The sequence below is a fragment of the Coturnix japonica genome, chromosome 2, assembly GCF_054131305.1.
Source record: "Coturnix japonica strain WE chromosome 2, WE-NBRP24, whole genome shotgun sequence".
Classification (NCBI taxonomy): Eukaryota; Metazoa; Chordata; class Aves; order Galliformes; family Phasianidae; genus Coturnix; species Coturnix japonica.
Window position 1 is genome coordinate 126,296,971 of NC_140664.1, and position 25,719 is coordinate 126,322,689.

The 25,719-nt window shown below is 44.8% G+C and overlaps 1 long non-coding RNA gene across 7 annotated transcripts in view; it reads left to right on the top strand.

The window, feature by feature from the left end:
• Positions 1–2,820: 2,820 nt before the first annotated feature.
• Positions 2,821–25,719, top strand: part of LOC107308983 (uncharacterized) — a 47,619-nt gene continuing 24,720 nt past the window's right edge. For 3 of the 7 annotated variants that reach the window (XR_014943125.1, XR_014943129.1, XR_014943130.1), the window contains exons 1-4: positions 2,821–3,305; positions 3,649–4,046; positions 5,209–5,270; positions 15,081–15,245. This is a non-coding gene — a long non-coding RNA (uncharacterized LOC107308983). Of the gene's footprint in view, positions 3,306–3,648; positions 4,047–5,208; positions 5,271–15,080; positions 15,246–16,073; positions 24,317–25,719 lie in introns of all 7 variants that reach the window. The other 4 variants (XR_014943128.1, XR_014943127.1, XR_014943126.1 and 1 more) reach the window with 4 other exon arrangements.

Below are 25,719 nucleotides of genomic sequence, written 5' to 3' on the forward strand. Positions count from 1 at the left end.
AACAATAGCAGAGTGGAAGATCTAACAGAAACCTTCTTTGGGACTGAGCTGTATAAGCTGGAAATACTGCATATCCCAATTAAATAGAAGCAGGCTGTTTGAACTGCTCTGTTTCAGTAAGCAAGCAGTGTATCACAGCAACACCTGAGGGTGTTGCTTTGATCACAGCCTGTCAGCAATTCCACTGAGCGCTTTGTTTATTAGAGGTTGGCTGAAGAAGATCCCCGCATGCTGAAATTTAAGTGCAAACACTGACAGTCAGCAGAAAAGGGAATCGGGGTAATAGCATCTCACACAGTACTACTCCTCTGTGGTATTTTTGTTTTAAAATCTGAGGGTTTTTTCACTCCTGAAAACTAAAGTTTATCTACCACCTCAAAAGTGCATTAATCCTTACTGCGTACTGGAGAAGAAAATCAAACATCTGAATTATTAAGAGAGGTGCCTGAATGGCTGAAAAACTACTCATCAAATTTTCATCCGTTCATTTTGTACAGTTTTCAGGACACAAATGAAGCATTCCTCATCTTGCCTTCCTACTGGACTCTAAGGTGGTTAAAGCACATCTAGTTGGCATAGAAGGCTGGGTGGGGGAGAGAAGAGAAAGGAAGTGTCACATCCTCTGCTGTGAATAGCTAACACGCCAGCAGCCACGCTGTGATGAATGCTTAAATCCTTCCTCTGCCTGCTTTGCAGCAAGGGCCTGGGATCGGGCCCTTCTGCTGTGTGCCTTAATCAGTGGGTCTCACTGCCCGGGTCTCTCTCAGACTTCCCCGCTGAAACCACTCTGCTTTGTACAAACTAATTAAATATTCAGAGGATTGGAGTGAAAAGAGATCTGTGCCTTGGGGTGGGGGTGCACATCCAGAAGGCCTGCTTCTAGGCTCTGCTGCCATGAATATTTAATCACTTTGTACAGAGGGGAAGAGTTTCAAAAGGAATCCCTGAAATTTCTAGCTGGGCAGCTTGGGTATTCAACAGAGAAGACAGAGTCTTGGATTGGAGCCCCTTTTCGGTACTAGGCAGCAGATGGGATTCAGAAGTAAAACCTTGTGAAATGCTTAGACCACTTTGTTCTTCTCAGCATAATTTCAGAGCCCATGTGTGTGACGTGGCATTCACAGGTAGGTACCACTCGCAGGTACTCAGCTGAGTGGAAGAAGACCTGTCTGCCTACCCAGATTGGCTCTGCAGCACTTCTCCTGCAGACCTGTGCAGTCACTGCCGGGCTTTCCTTGCTGGTAGGGCAGCACTGCAGTTCCCTCCAAACAGCACATGAGCGGAGCGAGGTACTCACCCAGCTGTGCATTGCATAATAGACAGAGGGGAGAACATTTTCAGCACAGCAATGTCACTACAACTAAGTGCCTCCGAGACTTTTTGCTCTGGGCCTGTTATTCAGTAATGCAGTTTTGCACCTACCTGACAAGAGTTTAGCTATTGCCTTTGGCAGCAGCAAAGGTTTTTTGTCTGAATGGGTCCCCTCATGTCAGCATGGGAACACAGTGCTGGTTGCCTTGTGTTGCAGTATTCTTTGTACTGTATTTCTCCTTAAGAGCACTCAGGATTCTTTGTCACTGCAATGTATGTACGAATAAAGAAATCTGCTTGTAGGTGTTTGGCCTGTTGTTCTGGGACTACAGCAACCTTCCCTATATATATTTTATAACTGCACAGAAAAGGTAACCATGTATCATAGAATCATAGAATGGTTTGGGTTGAAAGGGACATTTAAGATCATCCGGTTCCAACCCCCTGCTATAGGCAGGGACACCTCCCTCTAGACAAGGCTGCTTACAGTCCCATCCAGCCTGGCTTTGAACGCTTCCAGGGAAGGGGCATTCAGAACCTCACTGAGCAACCTGTTCCAGTGTCTCACCACCCTCACAGTAAAGAATTTGTTCCTGACATCCAGTCTAAGTCTACCCTCTTCCAGTTTAAAGCTATTTCCCTTCATCCCATCACTACATACCCTTAGGAAAAGTCCCTCCTCAGCTTTCCTGTAGGTCCCCTTCAGGTACTGGAAGGCCACTGTAAGGTCTCCTTGGAGCATTCTCTTCTCCAGGTTGAAGAACCTGAGCTCTCAGGCTGTCCTCTAGTGGAGGTGCTCTACCTCTCTTATCAGCTTCATGGTCCTCTTCTGGACCCACTCTAACAGCTCAGTGTCCTTCTTGTGTTGGGGGTACCAGAACTAGATGCAGTACTCCAGGTGGGGTCCTCATGAGAGTAGAGTAGAAGGATAGAATCATCTCCCTCAACCTGCTGGTCATACTTGTTCTGATGAAACCCAGGATACAGTTGGCCTTCTGGGCTGCAAGTGCACATTGTCAGCTCATGTAGAATCTTTCATCAACCGACACCCCCAAATCCTTCTCCTCAGGGCTGCCCTCAAGCCATTCTCTGCCCAGTCTGTACCTGTGCTTGGGATTGCCCCAGTGGGTTGGCATGGGTGCAATCCACAGGCTGGCCCAGGTCCCTCTGGATGGCATCCCTTCCTTCTAGTGTCAGTTGCACCACTCAGCCTGGTGACAGCCAACCTGCTGAGGGTGCACTCGATCCCACTATCCATGCTGCCTACAGAGATGCTGAATAACTCCAGTCCCTACACCAATCCCTGAGGAATGCCACTCGTCAGTAGTTACAGACTGCATCAGTTCCCCCTATATCCTTATCTGTATGTGATATATGTATCTATATCAACTAAACTTTAGTGTGTAGAGCCTATAAATGATTATTTCAGCAATAATAAAGCTCTCCCCACTAGCAACCCGGCAAACTTTGCTTATCACTGCAGTAATTAAACAAGCAGTTCACTACGGACAGCCTGGACTCAGGGAGATGCTTACAGAGGCGCTTAACTTTCAGAGCAAAGTCCCACCCCTGCTCAGTAACACGATTTCAGAGGAGCACAGCGGCTGGACCAGGCCCCGCATCCCGACGCCGTGGCTTCCCCTCCGCCCACCAGCACTGCCTGGAGCCGACCGGCCCGGGACCCCCGTAGCGGCTCGGCCCTGCCCCCCGCGCAGATGGCTCCGCCGCCACGTGGGAGATGCCGGCCGGGAAATCTGTCGCCGTCGGCACAAGACAAAACCGCCGGTCGGCGATGAAAGGAGCGGGAGCGGCCCCACAGAGCCCCCTCCGGAACAATGGCGGTCCCTCAGGAGCCCGCGGCCGAGCGCCGACAAAGGCTGTGGCTGCCCCCGGGCCGCAGCTGCCCGGTCCTGCAGAAGCTGCAGAAGTTCAGGACGCTGAACTTGTCGTGTGCTGAGGAGCCAGCCGAGCAGCACAGGTCATTAGTCACCCAGGTATTTACAGTGTTTTTCCTATTTCCTTTCTCCCATGGCCTCTGTGGTCAGCGGTATAAGATTCCTAGGCACTCCCACCTAAACACAAGTTTCCTGTTTATGCTCTCAGTGGCTTTTATGTTTAGCTGTTAAAACCTCGTTGTCTAAAGTACCATAAAACAATACGAACAGAGCCCGCAGGTGAGCGAGTGGGGGGAAAAAAAAGGATAGAGAGGAGAACATGGAAGGTGCCATGTGGGAGCTGTGCAGTGTCCTCTGTGTGGGCCCAGGTGCACTGGTGCTGTTAGGATGGAGATATCAAACGATTACAGGGGTTTATATGCGTTTTCATTGCTTGCGTCAGTTGCAGGTTGAATGCTGGTGATGTCTGCTTCATCCTGGAACTTAGGAGAAAAGCTGGCAGGGAGAACCACACTGAGGCATTCTGGACTGCAGCCCCAGTGTACCTTCCCATTCTGCCACGGATCTTTGGTCAGAAAAGGCTGTTTTCAGGTCGTGCTGCCATCACAACAGCCATAGGAATGTAGAATCACAGAATCACCAAGGTTGGAAAAGACCTCCAGTCCAGCCAACCACCCACTGCCAATGTTTCCCTGCTCAAGCATGTTCCTTAGTGCACCACCTAAATGTTAAACCAGTTAAAGATGTGCTGCAGTGAGCACGAGTGGTTGAAAGCACTGAATCCATCATACTGCTGCTGCTCACCCTACACATTCAGGCAGCTCTCACTGGGGCTTTCAGGTGCGTTTTATCAGAATACATATGTAACAAGGTGATATTACACACTCACTGACTCATTTTTACTTTCCCTCAGATGTGCCAACTGTTAAATATAATGTTCTCATTGGCTTGTATTACCACAAAATTAAATAATAATCGTAGCAGTTCAAACCAGACCTCAACCTACCAGAAAATTCATGCTTTGGACTAACGTGGTTTCTGTGACAAGCTTTTATTCACAACACTGTGATGTAAGGGCAAAGTGTCAATATCGTCTTTGAATATTTGATTGATTTGGCTGGCCAGACACTTACAGCTATTTAAACACTGTTTTGTGTATTTAATTATATCATACATGATGTCATTTTTCACTACAGACGCCTTTGACTTTTATTTCAGCCAGTAATTACTAAACAGTAATTAAGCTTTCACAACTGTAAGTGCTTGTCACGATCCCTGTATCCTGCTGAGCAGGTGACAGCAGGAGCAGCAAAGTTTATGTTTCACATATTTATTTGCTTTCAGATATTCAGATTTATTTACTTTCAGCTTATATATCAGTAATTTTTCTGTATACAGAGGAAGGACTGGGGCCAAAACATCACATTAAAGAGTCTCTGCATTCCCTTACAGAGATTAACGGGAATAAAGAATGGATTAACTGTGTTAGAAATCACAATATATATAGGGAGACCATTTGATGTATATAGATATGAAATGTATTACATGTATCTTATCTATATATATCAAATGTAAATGTTTTATATTTGTGCAATGAGATTAATGGGTTTCTGAAATGTCTAGAAGATCTTCATATACAGTAACTGTGGTATCTTTTAGGCATCTCTGCTTTTATACTGGCAACTCTCTCATATGAGTGGTATCTCACTTCATATTTATTTTCTGAATAGTTACAGAGGACAGATGATCTTTTTCCCAAACATTATTAGGCTCTCTGTGTATGGCACACAGTGGAGCAGTGGCTGTTGTTCCATAGTTCACGTTGGAGGTTTGATTTTTCACTATTCTGAACCTTCAGCAGCCGCCCCATGGAAATGACGCGCTACCTGGAGTGTGGCATGGACTAAATGCTTGTTTGTGGCTGGAGTGCAGCCGGTGGGCTCCGGGAGCACATTTTCAAGTGCATGTTTTGTCTGAAAGGCATGGGGTTCATCTTTTCCAGATCTGCTCCACAATTCAAGCAGAGCGCAGTAAGTGGGAACAACTGGGAGATCTGCTTTGAAGGTGAGTTCTTGATCCAAAGTCAGTATTGTTGATGCACTAAAGCATTCAGGCTTGGACCTACACATCACAGTGCTTTCAGATCCTCCATTTAAGGATCACAACAGCGTGTTTCCAGACCTCAGCTTGTGATAACTTCTTCAGAGCCCCGATGGAATGAGTTCTTTCCCTGTCTTCCCACAGTCCTCCCAGTCCCCAGCTGGCATCCCTCTCCCCCACTGCAGAGAGAAAATAGTCTATTTGTGAGCACTTCTCTGGCCTGGCTGTCAATGGAAAACAAACTCTGCAGACCAAGCTAATTCATAGATGTAATGAAACATTACAAAAAGCGGGAGAGGAAAAGAGAGAAGAGACAGGAAATCTTTTTAAAAGTCAACAAAAAGGAAATGCTTGAATATAGTCTTGATTCAGCAAATCCCTTTGGTTTCACATTCAACATCGCGGCGAAGGCAGCGGCACCTGGGCCCCGTGTAGGCAGAAGGTGGCTGGGAAGTGACTCACTGGCACAGGAATAGTGAGAGGAAGTTTCAGAACATGGGTGTGGGGGTTTCTGCAGGGAAAAGAAAGTCTCTCAGCTCTCACAAGGTTACAGACCTCCATGTGTGCAGCAGGGCTGGCTCTGGGTATTTTTAAAGCTAGTATTTTCAAGAATCAGTGCTATGAACATCCGACCGGCAGTGCTTTTCTAACAGCAGCTGAGAAAGTAGGAAGGGAAAAGGCTGCTGTAAGACAAGCAATCAGAAACCTATTGAATTTACAATTGTACAAACTTTGCCAAGCTCAAAGCTGACCTGACCACTGGGTGGGTCCTCTGCAGTGTGACACAGCCAGACAGATACTAACGGGGTGCCCAGGCCAAGAGTGCCTGGAGCTCACAGTCATGAACTTTTCAGCTGATGTGGACCAATTTCTGCTTCCAGGTGGGAGTCAGACAAAACTCTGTGGCTTTGTCTGTTTCTGAAAATCCTGCAACAAAGCCTAGCTCAGCAGTTAGAGAGAAGCTTGGCTCCATCCCTGTGAATTTAATAGAGAACAAATCCATGCAAACCCAGACTTCACAGAACAGCCTTAAGAACCCCTGAAGCTAGGACTGCTGAAATTAATTTAGTGTCCCAGCTTATTTCCCTAGTATAAGTGTACAGTGGTTTCTCTCATGAAGTCAGTAGGAGTTTTGTAGCATTGCTACTTTCCATTATACACAGGTGTTCCTCCACTAGCAGATAAGCTGCATCCCTGACCCAAGCCAGCTGAGCCAGCTGCATGCAGCTCTGCTGGGCTGGGGCTCTCAGCTCAGCCCTGACCCATGGATCTGAGCAACCATGGGCTGGCTGCTCTGCTCCGCTGTGAGGTCGGGAGACATTCCAGAAGACTGGGGAGGGCAACAGATAGCAGTAACCAAACTGCATGCAAAGGGTATTTCTAAGCCTTTGAAACGCAGTTAGATGTGAGATGCGCGTGTGAGAATTCGCTCTCCACTAAGTTTACTGTTGGTTGTGTTTATTTTTAAACTGGAAGAAAACAATGAAATGCAGAAAACATCTGTTGCCCAAATACAAGTTGATCCTGAACAGCTCTAATATATACAGTCCTGGCTTGATGAAGGACACCACATGTACTGTGTATATACATTTGTACATGCACAGCCACACGCTGTATGGCAAGTTGTCTGTGGGATGGAGTCTTGGAGCTCTGTCAGGTCAAGGAGGGATGCAACTACGGAAATATTTTGGAGCAGTTGAGAGAAGAGATTGTATTGATAAGAAATCCAATGGAAAGGAAGTTAACAAATACTTGGAGTATACACAGTGAAGGATAAAAATAGTAAGCATGGAAAAAAGAGAAGCTCAAACTGCTGAGGACCTATAGAATAGGTCCCTTTACTCAAATGTTTCTACTTCCAAGCAGTGAATCTGTGTTCTTGGAGCTCTGCGCCTCTCAGTCTCCTGTCTCCTCACTTTCTGTGAGTTTATGTGGTAAGAGAACTGCCTCTATTCGTACAGCACAGATGTAACTTTCACAAGTGGCACAAGCAGCCTTACTCCTGTCCATCAACAACAGCACTATAATACTTTCTTCCCTATGGACTTCTGCATCCCACAAGATTCCCCAAAGATGCAGAACTGCTCTAAAAATGTCAAACCACTGATAACAAATGTTCAGTTGTGACAGACACCCAAAAAGGCCCGGGCTAAGACATCCTGGCTTCTGCAGTATTATTCTGAGCGTACAGAAGTGTTGTGTAGTTCCCCACTGGATTCAGAGCTGAATTGCCAGTTCTGCATTGAGGTTCATTTCAGGGCCAGATCTGGCATTTTCTGTATCTCAGTGATGTACAGCTGTTGACACCAGTGCCGTCCCAAACCAAACTGTGTGCTAAAAGAGAAATACACCAGTGAGTGCAGCTCTCCTTCCAGCACTTTGCAGGAAGGAGAGCACAAGGAGGATTGGGATGTGCCTCGCAGCCGCTCACACATGTAGGGGCTATCTCTGGCCATGGCTTTGTTCCACAAAGCTGCAAGAAGCTTCAGTACAAAGTCTGAAATTGCCTGTGAGGAACCAGCTTGCAGTTCTGGTCAAACGCACCCAGGTCACCAGACACTGAAGGCAGCCTGGGGCTCTGTAGCCATGTCACCAGCAGCTCCTGGGAGTGTTCTGCAAAGCACTGCTGAGCTACAGTGGTCTGCCTCCTGTGTAGGCACAAAGAAATAGGGTGAACCAAAGGTGTCCCCAGATCACAGCAGTGAAAGACCATCCTAACAAAACCACTCCAAACTGAATGAGCACAAGAGAGAAAGTTGTAACCCTTCGGTAACGCCATCTGCACGACTGATGGCAGGTTTTTTAACAAAAAAAAAATTAAGCACCTTCAAGCTGAAAACGTCACTAAGGGTCAAGGAACAGAGAATCCGCTCCTCCCAAGCAAGGCTCTCCTTAATACGTGGCTCCCTATGTACCAAGAGGAGGCAGTACAAGGAACCATCAGCTCGAGGTGTGTGGGATGAGAGGAGAAGGAGCCCCAGACAGACACTGTCAGAGATCTGGCAGGGCATCCTGTCAAGCAGAGTGAAAATTCCAGACAACAGCAGTTTGGTCTCAACCTACTGCTTTGCGTGTGGGTTTTACTAACTCAAGCTTGTACAACAGATGCCACAAAATGTCCCCAGACACATCTAAGAGAAAACTGACAAGCGGCTCCTGCCTTCCTACACGTTTTATGGGCTTAATCCATAATGTGAGAGTTTGATCTCAGTCATGTAAATGTTTGAACTAAATGCTTGATTTGGACCTGGCTCCCCATCCTGTCTTATTTCTGCTTGGGTTTGTTGGGAATACAAACCTTCAGACTGTGGATGTGTCATCTATTTTGTTTCTGCTGACTTTGGCATGTGAACGTATCCTGCTTGTAAAGATGACAAAGCCAGCCCCCGCTGTGGCCAGCTGGATGTGTCTCATCAGGGGCTACCTCCTGTTAAATTAAATTGTTTTTTTCTTCAACAGAAGCCAGGAGACTTCTGCAATAAATGGCCCAAGATATTGGAATGCCCCAAATCTCTAAGAAAACAGGTTGTCAAGGCATTACATATGGAGTTCGGGGAGTGGTGGCCCATGGAGCTGATACTCCAAAATGTTGTTTCTGGAATGGGAGCTAACGTGGCTACTGTAATGGGGATCAGCACCAGAGCTCACTGTGCCTTAATCTCCCTGAGCTGAAAGCAGTGTAGTCACCCACCAAATCCACTATTCTCACATTGTCTCCTCTTAAAACTTCTTATGCTGGTAATGAAATGCAAATGGCCCCAAGAGTAATGGCCTAGATGAGGGGCAGATGGTTGAACCCATGTGCACATTGCTCTCTTCAATCTGTTGCACGATGACTGCGTCACCAGTTAGAGAAGCTCAAGGAAGGCCTGAGAGTGCAAAGGATCCAGATGAAATATTACTTACCACATATTTGAGTAATTACTTCTACAGTGACATGATTCACTTTTCATTCTCTGTAAATTCCTTGGCGATGTACTCCTAGGAGCCCACTGTCTGTTCCAAAAGCTTTTGCATCCTCTTTTTAATGAGGATCAGATGCATCCTTTTAATTTGGACCAGCTTATTCAAGTTTGGGCTACTATAACACAACTCATAGAAATATATTATACATTCATTTGGGAAGAAAATAACAGTCTGAAAAGAGAACCGAGCCCATTGGAACAAAGTCATATTGACGCTATTCAACCTAAAAGCAGCCAAACAGAGCACTAAGTGTTTTATATAAAGGGAGAAGGTATTTGCCAGTGTCGCATAGGTTTCAACGTGTGTGCATACCCTGAATTCGTCCCACCACTTTCTAATCCAGGCTGGATCTCAGTTTCTCTTCTCTTTTCCTCTCCCTGGAATGGAGGAGGTCAGTCCTATGGACCAGGGTCCAGGAAGCCCAGATGTGTCTGAAAACAAGCCTTGCTTGCCATTTTGCCTCTAAATTTCCCTTCTGCACTGAACACCCGCTGTGAGTACAGACATATGTTTTTAAAGAGGCACAGTTTTGTCTTGCTGATCGCAATGTAATTAGAAAGCTATTTGGCGCATACAGGAACTTCTGTACTAATTTGGCACTATCCCATCCTGCTACTGGCAGCATTGGTTTTGCTCCCCGTTGGCGAGTCTCCTAGATGTCTTACAGCTCCTGGAAACATCAGCCATGCCTATTCAGGGAATAAGTCTGGCAGGATGCTGACACCTCATGCAGCCCATACAGCAGCAGTGTGGCTGTGTGATGTTGGCTCGCTATCAGACTCCATGATATCTTCTGATGGGGTATAGCATTATAGGGACAGGTGCATGGTTTGCATTATGAAAGCCAGCATGACATTTCCCATTGATGCAGCTTTATTACAGTGCTTTATCCAAGTTATGCTTTAAAATGGGGTTCTATTTCAATTCCTCATTATGTTTTTGCTAGGGAACCTAATGGAGAAAGCCAGCATTTTCCCATTGGTCCTCATTTGCTTTAATAGGAAAAGACTCATCCAGATCATGAGTTATGGTGTTTCAGATTTCAAGGGTCTCAAGCATCCTTGTTGATGACCTGTGGGTACATGAGTCACTCTAACATGGCGGTCTCCAGCAGTCCCCTATCGCTTAAACCAGTAAAGAGCATTGCTGCTTCTGATGTGGAGGTCATAACCTTTACAGAAAGATAAACCAAAAAAACCAAACTTGTGCCACTTTCCTTTTCTTGTAGTTGTTGTTGTTTGTTGAGAATCTGACAGATTTTCAAGCTTCTTTCAACAGGTATGAAAACAAACAATTTACTTCCTTCTTTTAACAAAAACTTTGATTTTCATGCAGTATTACCACCACTGAAAAAGGCCACAGCCAATTAAAGGGATAACATTCTAATAAATGCATTCAGCTGCTTCTGACCCCTGGCTTGGACTAAATCCAGTCCCTGGGCCAGACCTGTGCTGCTTCGAAGGGAAAATATTTCCCCTCTCATCATTTGCAGTCACTGGATCATTCATAAATGAAGGCTGCAGGTTTTGTTCTACCCGACTTATTCACAGTTCTCTTCATCTGCTTTAAGCGTGTTGCCTTTTAAATGCAAGCATACCATTTTCCTTGTTTTCTGGGACAGACAGAACAGGAGCGTCTGACTTGCAAAGATGTTGATCCTCTGTTCTCATGAAAATGTGGGAGGAATTAGGTCCTTCCTGCAGATTTGACTGCCTTCTCCAGAACCTAAGCTGTCATTTAAATAGCTAATGAAGAGTTTAGCCCTTCTGGTTGCAAAGATAACTATGCATCAGTTTGCGTTTTGTGGAGGTTATCTTGTTTTGTCAAAGCCAGAGAAGCTGTAACGAAACCACAGAGTTATGAGCTTCCTCTGTTCATTTTAAAAGCTGCAAAACGATGCGTCAGGGATGCTGGTGCACCACAGACCTGGAGACAGAGAAGGGCTTTGCTGAGGAGAGGCTGTCTGAGATGTCGGCCTGTGTGGTTCTGCAGCCTTGGGGCTCCTCATTCCCCACTGGCACCACTTCCCTCAGCTTCGTCCCTCAGCCCATCCCCGCAGGGCTCCTTCATGAGTCCTGGCTGACACCACTTCACTTTCCCACATGGTTTTATGAATCCAGACCAAAATATGACAGTATTTGATAAACATGAGAGGCACTGACCCTGGTGGGAAAATGACAGGGAGGGGAAACTTTGGCAGAAGCAATTGGAAATACCATGGGAAGGAGAAGCAGGGCCAATGCTAATGAACAGTCTGAGTGCTCTGACACCCCTCATGCCAACCCAGGTCTTTCCAGGCTCCCAGCTCCCAGTGCATTGCCAGAGGGACTGGCAGGCTCCTGGATGCAAGTGACCAGCTGCATCATCCTCATCCCACCTGCTCACTAGGGAAAGGTGAATAATTCAGATGTTCTTTTGTCAGGTTCACATTTTACAAGCAGTATCTGAACTCACAGTGGATGAGGAGCCATCCCTGTGTGCACGTGTGGCTACACGTGCTGTCACCTCCGTGCACCAGGGCACTGCATTCCCATCCTCTTCTTAACACATCCCCCACTTTACTGTCCCAGGCACATGTTGTGCTACCGCTGCTCAGTATCTTCACTGAGCTGCTCACAATAATGCTCAGCTCTCTCCCCCCGAGATTACAGTTAATTCGGAAGCCATCAGTGTGTCAGAGTAGTTTAAATTATTTCTTTCAAACACGTTACCTTTTATTTCAAGTTCATCTGCCATCCTGCTAGGACAACCACTGGTGGTATTAGGGTTGTCTCGTGTTTCAAGCAATCCTTTGGAGCTTTTCCTTTTCTGAGCAAGCTTTTATCGGCAACACAGTCTGACATTCCATTGTTCGTCTAATTCTTAGCATTGCTTAAGCAAATTCACTGAAATGATCATCACGGTCTTGAGACGTAAGAAATAATTCTGAAAATCTCTAAAGAACCCAACACGGATGTGTTTTCCTTATCTGGAACTCTGCATTCGCCTCCTCTTTGTTGCAAATAGATCCTCAGAGTAACTGAAGGCAACTGCTGCAGTGGATGTAAAGCACAGCCACCCGCACGAGGATAGATACAGAGCAGTCCTTACAGACATCCTCAGGGCACTTCGCTCCTAATGTTTTTCAACCTCAGGCTGCAGACATTTATTCCCCCTGCCAGCTTGTCTCCTCAGCAGTTGTTAATCCAGGACAAGCCTTTACCTCACCTTCTTGTTACCAGACTTCTTTCACAGTCTCATGGGTAAAGCCCTATTGAAAGCTTTTCAACACGCTAAATAAATTATATTCATCATCTTGCTTTAATGTACTGTGTTTTTTTTTAACTCAGAGAATTCTAGTTTAGAAGAGCGTAATTTACTGCTGTATATGCCACGATTATATTTCTCCATCAAATCATAAAGATTCATTTATTTTATGACTAATAATTTTCTCAGTTATCTACAAACTAAAGTATTGGATTCAATAATTATCCTTAGCTCCTCTTTTACATATGGGCTTCCACTGGTGCCTCGGCTTCTACTTCCTGTGAAGCAAAGTTCTCCCAGCTTTTTGACCCCAAGCTGCCTTCTGACATTACAGCAACCTGGTCGGCTCTTGGAATTGACTGCTGTGGGGACAGACAGCTGCACTGAAATGAGGGCTTGCAGCTTCTTTTGGGTTTTTTTGATAGGAGATCATTGACAGAGGCCTATTACACTCCAAATGTTGGCCACAACTTTAACAAATCTTATTACAGTGATTCACTGGGTGTAATGCACCAGCTACTGTGGCACAGTTGTTTTGGTAAATGGCTTTATGGGGAACATTACTGCAAACTGAGGGAAACAAAAGCTCTGTGGGAACCTGAACGGTATAGAGCAGAGCACTGTACTTAGATATGAGGACTGTTATTAACCCAGTTACAGAAGCAGTTACTTGAATAATGAATGAGCTATTACTGCATGCTGTAGGCCGTGAGATTTAGAAAGAGGAGCTGAAAGTGTTCACTCAGAGCAGTGAAGAAAAAAGCAACCAAGGAAAGAGGAAGGCTGGTGTTCTTTGTCAAACATTTAACTTGTCTTTTGGGTTTGTCTGGGAAAGGTATTGAGAAATCTTCTCCTCAAAGACCATAATGAAAATTAGCACATATGGGGAACCATCAGTGACTGGAATATGGTTAGCCCTGAAACATGAAATTCATAAACTTTTCTTCCATGCAGAAATGGAAGAATTCCGCACTCCCTCACTTGTACTCCACACAACACAGTGTTTTATCCAGCCTAGGACTGCCACAGCCAGGCTGTGCCAAGGCACTCACTTGACAGCCCTGAGCTCCAGCTGGGGTCTGAGTCCCCACTGCCTAAGAGATGCCCAGCAGCACCGAAGTGCCAGAAACTCAGTGACTGCAGTGCCCTGCTGGTTCAGGGCAGAGCCAGGGACACAGGAGCTGCAGCTATCCTGAGCCATATCCCATCACTTCTGGTTGTCCCTTCCTCCCATGATCCTTCCCTTTCTGGAGAGTCAAAGTAAATTATATAGTAATTTCTTCCTTCCTTGCCCTCGTATCAATAAAGTAATCCTGTTCACTTCCCAAGAGGTTCATTGGACCCCTTGAAGGCAGCCTGTTGCCAACAGACTGAAACAAACAAACAAACAAAACTTTTTTTTCCTCTGTATTTTTATTTCTAGGGTTACTTTTACAGCCAAAAGATAAAAGAAAACCCTACAGTAACTCCATGCTGTATTTTTAAACCAAGATTGATTGTTTCCTCTTGTGGATTCACACAAGAAGGACTTGAATTTCTCAAAGATGTCTGCTTGGCCCCCAAAACCGTCTGTTGGGTGGTGTGGTAGGGGGAGCTGCAGGGACCCAGCCCTGCTCCACGTGTGTGTCCTTCACCAAACACAGTGCCTGCTCCTCTCACAAAGAGAATCACCCTGCCATGTCCCAGCACCAAGTCTGCCTTCATATTTATGCTCATGTAGCTCATCCCTGTGACGAGGCCGAGATAAACACTCACCAAACAGGATGTGCTACAGAGCAACCTAGATCAGATCAGATCAGATGTGCTGCAGAAAGCAGAGGGGCTGCACCGCACATTGCTGGGAAGACCTCATTGCTTTGAAACTTCTGGCTTCAGCACACATTTTTTTGGGTTCATTTGCCAGGCCTTTTCCCTCCGTCTCAATTCATTTTTCCACCTAGAAAATAATCCTGGCTTTATACACTGACACAAAAGTCAGTGAAAGTAAGACTAGATTAATTTTTGTAGTGCAGTCATTCCAAGAAACAGCATAGCTAATATTGTGCCTGAGGGCAGAACATACGTGGACTGCTTTCATATTTTAATGAAAAGTATATTCCACTGAGTATTAACACTAAACAACATTACCTAGAGATATGTTAATAATAGTTTTGTAGCTTACTGAAAGATTAAGGGTTGACAATTCCCAGAGCAGCACAGCATTCTATGTAAATTCCTCCTAAACCCTAACAGCAGGACTGCAGAACTGATCATTCATTTGTTTTTAACATGTCAGCAGGGAACGGCCACTGAGACGAAACATCTCATTTTCAAGAACATCTTCGAGGATGATGGCAAATCACAGACACCCGCAGCGATGCGCTCGGCATTAAAGAATACAGTGTAAAATCGAATATGACAAGCAAAGGACCTGTTTTGTTTTCTTGCTTTTTTCTTATAAACAGAACAATAAATTTGCTTAAAAGCTAGATAAATTGTGATAGGATGTAATATTCTGTACTGTGATGTTCTGGTCCAGTGGCTTAGAATAACTAAAGAATCTTATTTGGTTTTTTACTTTAGAGAATGTAAACTCCATCACCGTCACAGCTCTCAGTCCACATCAGTTACTGAACAGGAACCGATACTGTGCGAGATGAAGAAATAAGAACCCAACGAACAGCAGAACAGCTTTATGCAACTGGATTTCTTTCATTCTTGTCCTGGAGTTTCCTGCTGCTGCTTTAGGTAGGACACTTTTGTGGAGTCTTGTTTTTCTATGACATAAACAAAGAGGATTTTTTTGTTGCTTTGTTTTTTCTTTTTTTCCGTTTAATCATTTTTATTTGAGATTTATTTTTTTTTTTAAATAAAAAATTCCTAAACCTTGCATCGTGTCACAGAAACAGCCCCAGGACCAACGCATGGCAGTGACACGACAAGTCTTTTGCTGAGGTAAAAACACAAATACTTCAACAAAATCAGTCCTCTTTCCATCGAAGCAACAATAAATTGAGAATTACCCTACTGGTAAATGTGCATCCAAAGTCCACAGAAGGTACAGAGCAATTTAATGGCTCAGTATAAGATTTCCCTTGCAAAGAATGGCATGCTCTGTGTTTTTATTTCCTTTGGCAATAATGACTCTGTAGAATATGTCTATTTGCAAAAAAAGGCAGACAGACAAAGGAGAAAATGGGAAGGGAAGGGAAGGGAAGGGAAGGGAAGGGAAGGGAAGGGAAGGGAAGGGAAGGGAAGGGAAGGGAAGGGAAGGGAAGGGAAGGGAAGGGAAGGGAAGGGAAGGGAAGGGAAGGGAAGGGAAGGGAAGGGAAGGGATCACACAGAGCTCTATAGCTCTCAGGTAGAGACTTAGTTGCATATTTTAAAGACTTTCGTGTCAGTCCCTCACCTTATCTGGATCCGCATGGCTTCAGCGAATTCAGTATCGCATGACAACATTGAGACTTCAGCTTTCCTGCCTCACTGAAGTCTCCATACTATGCAGTGGGTCATGAGTTAGACATATTTCAGTGTTTAGGGTTATGGTGAGAACTTCTCACTTTCTCTCATGCCCAGGCCTTCATTTCAAAGCAAAGGACTGGCTGGGGCAGAGCGTATGTGCCTGGAGTGCAGCAGGATCCCAGCAAGGGCTGATTCCTCCAGCAGACACCTGCAGCAATTGCCTTGAAAATAAATCTGTGTAGTGAGAGGGGACCGATATGTAAAGAGAGAGGAACAGAGACAATCTCAGTACTTCCAAAGACAACCTGAGACTGAGCTCATAAAACTTGAAGCAAAATAGCAAAATGTTCTTCAGCAGCACAAAAGAGAAATTAGAATGAGGCAGTATGGATCCAGAATTTGCCTTGGTTTCCAACAAGGGTGATGAGTTCAATCATGAGAGAAAAGACAGACAATGGGAACAAGAGCTGGAAATCATGGTGGAAACAAAACTCAAGGAGTTCAGTGCACTTGATTCAGAGAAACTGGATGATCTCACCCCAATGTTCTGAAAAATACTGGCACAAAAAAATGGCAACTCGGGTGTTCCAGAAGGAAAACAAAGTGCTCAGATCTAGTCTAGACTCATTAGTGTGTCTCAGTGGTATTCAGGGTTTAAAACCGATTCTGGAGGAAATGATAATTAAATATATGAATGTGAAAGGAAAATGTGATAAAACACGAGTGATTTTAAGGTAGCTTCTGCCAGGTTATCTACCTAACAAAGAGAATGTTCCAGTTAAGCTCTCTGGACTTCAGTAGGTTAAATTGCTCTGGGTCATACAGGAATCCTTTCTTAGAGATGGAAAATATAGGGTCAATTGCAAAAGTGAAAGGTGAGTGAAAAGCTGGCTTATAGATAGGAGCATGGAAGGAAAAGGAGACAATGAGTAATCCTGAAAGAAGTATGTAGCTGGAGGGACATTACTGGGCAAGACTCCAAAGTCTTAATATTTTGATAATGGCTTTGTCAAAACCTATAGAACTGTGCGGATAAATTAGGTAGTGACCTAATATTAGGGATCACATCATGAATACTGAGGAATAGCAGAGTACCATACAAAAAGACATAAATGACTCCTCGGGCTGTAGTAAAGGAAAGGGGTGAAATCCTGTAGTACCAAAAATGAGATCACGCACTTGGGAGCACATTCCCCAGTTTTCAGTCAGATCCAGTACTGGCTTCAAACACAGGGATTTGCACAGTCATGCCAACATAACACAAGTGTTATCTAATTGATATTGATAAGAGTGGCAAGGAGGCTCCAAAACATGTTTTAATTACAGAACATAAACCCCAGTGCTTTTTCCCACCCAAAGCCAGCAGAGGGAACGTGTGGTACTTTGCTCCAGGGTAAAAGGGCATCCCATAGCAGCACTTCACAAACACCTCCTGTGGATCACTGCTGCCAGCACAGGACCAGCACGGCCACTGGAGACCCCTGTGCTGGCAGGGACCTGCCACCAGCTGCTGACCCCCCAAACAGGACAGTGTCACCATACAGAGACTAGGCACCAGGCATGGTGGGGCCACAGGAGTCTCAATGGTGTCAGGACACGAGGGCTGCCTTACCACAAGTTTCTCGACAGTCCTGTTCAGGAACAGGGGGTTTGGAGCAGGTTCAGCAACAACAGATGGTCAGTCTCAAGGGACAGGCTTTGGAGCAGAGCTCTCCTAAGTCACTCAGTAAAAAATAGCAGTAGCTATTTTTCTCCTCCAAAATGGGTGTGGTTGGCACCTATTTGGTCAGTTTTCTTGCACCATGAAGGGTATGGGCACAGCTGACAGTTTGCAGGGCATTTTCTTCATGAGGCTCAGGAAAGCCTCAAGGAGAAGCAATAGCCAAAACACAGGTGGAAGCCAACTCTGAATTTGTTCCACTGACATATTGCTTCGCTGCCACAGAGTAAGCAGCCGAATCCAGATCTAAGCATATGTCTTTACAAAATAACAAATGCATTTCCCAGAGCCAGAGATGCTTTGCATGAACTGAACAGAGGCAGTTTGGGTTAACTTGGCTATAGATCCTCCACAGAGCCAGAACTTGAGTCTTCACACACAGTGGGGTAGAGGAAATGGAGCCAACTTTTAGCTTGCTGAGTAGCTGCTAAGTAGCATTTAAAATAATCTTTGTAGATCATCTGCAGTGAGTAAATCTGATTCTATAAGGATCTCTGAAGGACTTAAAAAGTAAGAGCTGTCAATACCAAGTTATAGTGAAGAAAGTAGAAAGCCAGCTCTGCATGTGAAAAAACTATTAAAGCACCAGTAATGAGTCAGAGAATAACCCACCCCAAAATCTCCACAGCCAGAAAAATAAATTTAGAGGATATTTTGCAGCTTTGAAGGGAAGAGTTATCATAGCTTTATCCAGTTTCCATGTCATGACCTCAAAACTGAAGTTAAAACAACAACTTTGCATTGCTGCTGCAATACCAGGGCTTTTCTGTAGGAAATGAACAGAAAGAGTTCGTCAGAACAACGGGAGTCCTGATGACATGTTCCAGCAAGGAGCTCAGTAAAGACCCCACCACATCTATAATACATGGCTTATAATCATGTTTTAAATTTATTGTTCAATTACAGCTTCAGGCTCTTGGAGTTCACTGCTGCCAAGAAGTATATATGGCATTAAATTATGGAATATTTTGTTAAATATTTTAATACATTTGAGTACTTGTAACACTTTATTTAAGCATATTATTCAAAGAACAGAAAACATTGCTCTTTCCTAATTAAAGGGGTGAGTCAGCAAACCCAATAAAATGCTTACTCTGGTGCTGGAAGGAACTGAAGAGTGAGAAAAATCCTATTAGAAAGTCCCCTATTATGCTGGCAATGCCAGACTGAGTGACATCTCAATGCATTTTTGCTGAGTTAAGTCCTACAAACCCATCCACTTGTGGCACAGGATGTCATTTCACCATTAATTTATTTGATTTATCCAGAGATTAATGGGCACGTGAGATGTCAGTTAAAGTTTTGGAGCATGTTGGGACGCTCTGTCAACTAGAGGTAGGCTATACTAGCAGGAATGCAACTCTTTGAAGGGTGGAAGGATGCTTTGGGGAAATATGAGGAGCAACAAACTGTTGGTTTCATTTCTTGCTTATCATATTGGTAGCACACATGAAGACCTCAGCAGCTGCAGGCTTGGCCAACAAGATCTGGACTAAGTATGCGTGCCCTTCTGTGCCTTCTCCGTGGACTACTTCTACTCCATAACCTCTCTGATATCGTCCAGAACTTGTTGCCCCCAGTTAGGTAAGCAGGAGTGGATGTCCAGGAGGGAATGGCAAGAACCTCTTCAGACAAAATCAGAAAGCAGATTTTCCTCCCTGGAGGGTCCTCCAACTGCTGTAACACCAGGCAAACCAGGTGTTTTGGAGGGCACCACAGCCACACGATTCTCATTCTCTGCCCAGCTGGGTGCTGAGCCTCAGAAGAAGGCTTCACCCTCTATGCTGTGTCTAAGCAGAGCCTACTGGTCTGAAGCTCTGAGTTGGGCTCTAACCCCTAGAGAGCAGCAGTACCTCTATAATTTGCCATTGCCTTGGTCTGCATAGCTCCCTCAGCAGCAGCTCGAGTTTTCTGAGGACCTTGCCTTCTTACACACTCCCCATATGTATGAGTAAGCTAGAGCTAATTCTTGATCATCTCCTTAGTTCCAAACATCTTGTTCTAAGGTACTGCCTGAACTGGAGTTGCGTTTTTATTTATTTATGCATTCATTTATTCACTTCTATATGGCACTGTAGCACATCGCTGAGCCCCATAGACTTTTGCACTTACCAGGATTCCGTCTCCCTTACAAGAACTGAAACCATCTCCTCAACTTACTTCCAAGGACTGTTTAAACCAGAGGCATGATTTTTAACTGCAGTTCCAGGCAGCCAATAAGTGTCTGGTTTGTGTTCAAAGATAATAAGGTTTGGGAGAACAGCATGTATTTTTCCCTTGGGTTTCAGGTGACACTCTCTTGACTGAGAAGGCTACATACAGAGATGATGATACTCTTTGCTTTAGCAAAGAATCCAGCAATGCTGCTACCGCACAGATCTCCTTCAGAAAATAGCTGCTTTATCTTCAAATATGTTATGAAAGCTTTGAGAAGCTGCTGCTGAAAGTAAAGCTGTTGGAAGGGTCTGTTAGGATTTGGAAAGCACAATCCACTGAGAGTCATGGGAGCCCTTGCAGCAAACCTCTCTGAAGCAGGTTCAGTCATTGCTGTGGGTGAACATATGTTTGCCTTGTTCTAGTAGGAGCGGAGCTCGTTTCCCACCGACACAAAGTCTCATCTTTCTGAAGAGGGATTTTCTGAACATCAGCAGCTTGTCCAAATGCTAATCCCGAAATCAGTGGAGTGATCCTCTAAAGGCTTTTGTTTTTCAATACATGTTACTATTATCCTGAACGCTGTTTTTATTTATCCACAAAATCTGCAGGAGATGCTCTTATTTATGATATGATTCTCCAGTTTTGAAATTAATAAGGAAGTTGTTGCTGAAATAATATGAGTTGATATATGTATATAAATGTATATAGTACGTTACATTTATAAATGGCCTGTTTGTAGCCATGGCTTATAAGCATCATGTGTTTTCCCATTTTTGATATGGAACTGCATGGCAGTGTTGCTGGAAGAGAAAATTACAGGACAATAACTGGGAGTTTAGAAGGTATCTAGAACAGTAAAAATGTTGGACTAGAAATATTTGGCAGGGAGAGCTTCTGATTTTCTGGGCACTGGCCATGAGCACTACACTGAGAGAAGATGGATATGCAGCTTGTAGTAAGAGACTGGCAATCTCTTTAGAGGGCTCTCCCTCACTGTAACTGATAACATCCCAGAGAGCAAATACCCCCAGGTCCATTTGTGCTGAGGCACGGAACTCTTCCTACTACCACAGAGTAGTGTGGATTTGTGTGCATTGACAGTATCAGTGTTAGTGCTGCAAACCATCATAACTCTGTCTGTATAACACCATACTTTGAATCTGAAGAAGAACATTTTATCTCAGAGTTAAAGCCCCCAGTGGAATCTTTCAGGGGATTGGCAATCCAGGATTTACCTGGGAGGCAAGAGAGCCAATGCTAAATGGCATGGCTAAGCAGGCATATCCAAACATCAAGGTCTTCTGCTTACATGTGAATGTTACCTCCTTGATGCTGTAGTTACCACCATGTCCAAATCTCTTCTTTGCTTTTGTAACCTTGCTGCTTCCATCTTCAAACATCAATACTGCATGGATATGGGATGGTATTAATCAGTCCTTGTTGCTTCTCTGTTTTTTATCAGTGGAATGCTAACACCAACATACTTCTTCATTATGGGTTTTCTTAAGAGTTTCATTAAAAACCAACTTATTTAAACGGGCAGACACTAGACATGGACTTCTCATCAGCTGCATCAGCAGAATATATTACACCAAGGCAGAAAGTAATGCAAACCTGCATTGCTTTTCTCACAAGTATGGGGAAAGAGTGGATACTATGAGTCTCCATGCTTGGCAGACAGAACGCTCTCACATCTGGAGTTCCAGTACTGCATGCAAAGTATTGCCCCTTTCAATCCTGAAGAGTTTCCTACCGATTTTTGTATGAGATGATGTTGTTCAGACAGGTGAACTAACTTCCATTCTCTTTCTCTGGAGATCACTCCTTTGTGGAGTTTGCTGCGAACCTTCAGCATTGATGAGCATTTTCCATTTATCATGGGATTATCTTTCTATCATGATAGTCTTCCATACTGTACAGCTCTACAAAGTGAATGTGCAGAAAGCAAACCAAGACAGTAAGCTGCACGGCAAACATCTCAAGGACGGTGGTTTTTCTAGTAGCCGTTTGAGGTTAAAGATTTTCCATCACTCTTGAACCTCATCCAAACAACCCTCCCATCACCATGAAGCCACCGTGACAAATGAGACATGATACTGTGTGAGTCCTGAGCTTTATGTTCTTTGCTCTTGGAAATGAGTCAGAGATATTCTGCCCCGTATTAATCTCAGTGTTATCCCAACATAAAATTGGGAACATTGGGAAATAACCAATACAATGTTAATTTATCAAAATAAACAGTGTAAATGAAGAGCCTTCACAGTTCTTAACTGTTGGGTCAAATAGCACAGCAGATTTTGCTTTGAGTTTATTGATTATTCATTTTTTTTTCTATGTCTTTTTGCAGTTATCAGAAAATTGAAGTGTTTTCTGGGAAAAACAAGGCTCCTAAAGGGAAGAAACTGCATTGCTGCAGCAGCTGGGACCTTGGAGCCTTCCGCAGACATTTTTGCAGTCTGGAGGGGTAGCCAGGCAATAGGCATTTTCAGATGGCCGTTATCTACCTTAAATCATCCAGCCTCCTGAGCAGCTCCATGCACTCCCAGCCTCAAGTTCTTGGCACAGGGTGTGGGTTCCATGGGCCTCCTGGAGTGTCTCCAAATCCTCACTGAGATGATGGTGCCAAGGCCTTAAGTGCTGCAGTCTTACTTCTATCCCTGTGCAGAGAAGAGAAGGAAAAGTGATCTGGATGCTGCCAGGCAGACCACAGCAGCTCGCTGAGCCCATCATTGTTTCGCTTCCCTTAAATAGGGGTTCTCTTGTTTTCCCAACTGTGTTTTGCACTTGTGTGTAATGCAGTTTTGTTCCCGGACGTGAAAGGAGACGCAGGGTGCTGTAAAGCTGTGGGCAGGTGGCTTGTCAGGAAAAAGGAAGATCTCACGCTTGCTTCCCCGAGCTGGCAGCCATCCCCAGCAGCAGGTGGGTCGCCTCCCACCCAATGCTCACAGTGCTTCGGGTCCGGCCGTTCCCGGGATCCTGGCTTTCTGGTGACTGAAATGGCAGCAGCAAGGAGCATTTCCTGCTGCTGCACTCTCCTCATCCTCCCTTTCTTCATCCCATTTTCTACCTCTGAGTATGACAAGCTTTGCAGGGCTGGATGCACCCAAAGAGAGTGAGCGCATTAGGGCAGCAAATAGGCACGCGGTAAAAGTTAGCATCATCAGTCAAAAAGCTCGGATATGGAACATTATCAATCTTTTAAAGTTATTATGTAGAAGCAAACTGCTGAGTGTATAAATATTTTATAGACATTAAACTATTGAGCAATTATTGGAGCTGGGATTTAATCTCTTTTGGTCTGACTTGACAAAATAACAAAAAAGGGATCACAGTAAGAAAACAGACTGCAAACCAGTGTGATGAAACCCTGGAGCGGATCCAGGGAGCCCATTCTCCTCCCACACTGGTAATTGTTATCAGTGTAATTCACAGACTTAAATGAAGTTACTTTTTATTCAGACTCAAAATAAGTGGGCAAAGAATGGAGTGCGCAGCTTTTTGCTCGGCTGTGAAAGGGCACAATGTGCAGTGGATGAACTTCATCACCCAGGATGCTGCAGGCAGACACACTCCCAGCACCCTCCCTCTGAAGATAAAGGCTCTAAGTGACTTTTCATTTCATCGTAAAACAAAAGGGGTAGGTTTGATATTTAGGGATCTAACAGCAGCCCTATTTTTGTTCCCCCAAAATACACAGGAGAATTCCCAGTGTTTTCCCAAAGGAGTCATTTCTACCACCGGTACAAACTCCTCCACCGCTGTAACTGCCCTGTGAGATGTGTGAGTTCTCAGAAGTGTTGGGCAGGCCCCAGCACGGCTTTCCACCTTGTGTGACAGGGCTCCTCCTGGCCGCCCAGAAATCCCCATAGCATTTCTCAGCCCTACAGACCCATGAGGAACCCACTCATCCTCAAACTTCGCAGCAATTTCCATTTCTGCCACTTTCTGTGTACCTGAGGATGAGACTCTGCTGGCCGCCTCCAGGCAGCTCAAACCTGCCGCTACAGTTGCTAATGTGCTTCCACCTTCTTAGTGCGGACTGGAGCTGCAGAACAGAACATGGCCTGCCCGTAAGCACAGGCTGACAAATAGCTGCTCCTCTTCCCCCGCCTCCTTCCTCTTTTCATAATCAGTGGTAAGCAGAAAGGTCTGCCTTCCTGCAGTCGCACTGTTGATGAGCTGACAAGCGCTGCCCTTCTGATAGGAAGGGAAACTCCTCTGATGATCTGTGAGAAAGGGGACTAACGTTAAAATGAGGCTTGTTTCCAGTTCCTATTTTCACCGCATAAACAAACTGGGTTTTATACACTGGAGCAGATTTTGCAGTAAAGGTTAAAAATCCTTTTCTTAAGGGAAGTGTCTTTTTCCATTTAGTTTTCAGAGCCATCAGCCCTGGTTACGCTGAGGAGAGGTGCGAAGGAGCGCCTGTACCAGCACTACTTGGGGTAATACTGGGCAGGAACAGGCTTATTTCTTAAAGGTGAATTGCTGTGATTTACTGGTCGTTTCAGCTTGTGTCATCTTTCACCTTCCCGATATTGTAAAAGATGTGCACGTGTGCAAATCTATGTAAGATAAAGTACACAAGGGTGTTTTGAAGGAAACACAGAAAGGATGCAACTTATACAGGAGGTTGGAATTTCCCCCATGGGTCTCAGCCATGGAAAAAGGGAGAAAGAATCATAGAGGCATAAAATCCTTTGAGTTGGAAGGGATCCTTAATGGCCATCTGGCCCATCCCCCTGCAATGAACAGGGACACCCACACTGGATCAGGTGCTCAGAGCCCTGTGCAGCCTGACCTCAGGTGTCTCCAGGGATGGGGCATCAACCACCTCCCTGGGCTCCCTGTGCCGGTACTTCAGAGGGCTCAGCATCCCCATCCCTCCCCTCACCAGGACAAGACAGTTCCCTTCCTTCTCTTGCAGACCCCGTGCCATTGCCTCTTCTAGATGTCTCTGCTTTCCTTGAAGGATGGGGAATGGCTTCTGTATTCCCCATCTCCCATCTTCACCTTTCCTTACCAGTATGACAAGCATGAAATAACACTACTTTTATTAACACAGGGAAGTTTTTTTGAGCATTTCATTTGCTCATTACCCATTTGTTTGGTGCTTTTTTCCCTCATGTGTATCTGTGAAATTGGGTAGTGAAAGCACCTCCCTCATTTTGACTTTCTGCCTCCTTAATATCCCCCTCCTGTACTCATGCAACATCATGGCATTGAAAATATGACAAAGAAATGTTTTCTGCATTGGAGCGACTGTTTGCAGAAACAGCTGGTGCAAAAACGTCCTGTTAAACTTAGGCCGTGTTTTATTTTTAAAGATACTTCTACCCAGTGTAAATTTTCACTCTGGAAATTTCCTTCCAATGTTTAATCAGCCCTTGGGAAACGCGCTCACAGCAGCTGTTCTTTTGAAGCTGGCGCAGCAGATTGAGCTCCGCATTAGATAAAGTTTGCTTCTCATATCTCCCTTCAAAATAGTCAACATTTAAAGGCTGAGTTAGATATCTCTCCACGTCAGCAGTGCTAACGAGCCCACACAGCCTGCGCCTTCAGCTGTATACCTGCAGCCTTTCAGGACTTCATAGAGCTTTAGGGGCTCAATGCTACATTGTGTACTAGATATAAAATGGATGTGGCCTTATTATCTTGTTCAGGTTTTGCTTTTTTTCCACTTTTCCTTCCTTCACTTTCTTGTTTATTCGTGGGCACCTACTGGCTGAAGCCTACACATATTTGAGAAGAGCATCATGTCTCCCCTCTGCCCACGTTTTACATGTTCAGGAATTGTTCTGCATGATGCTGAAGTTCTCAGAAGCCTCAGCCTTGGGTTGTGAGAAATCCTACACCATTCAATTTAACTCTCTATGCCAGGTC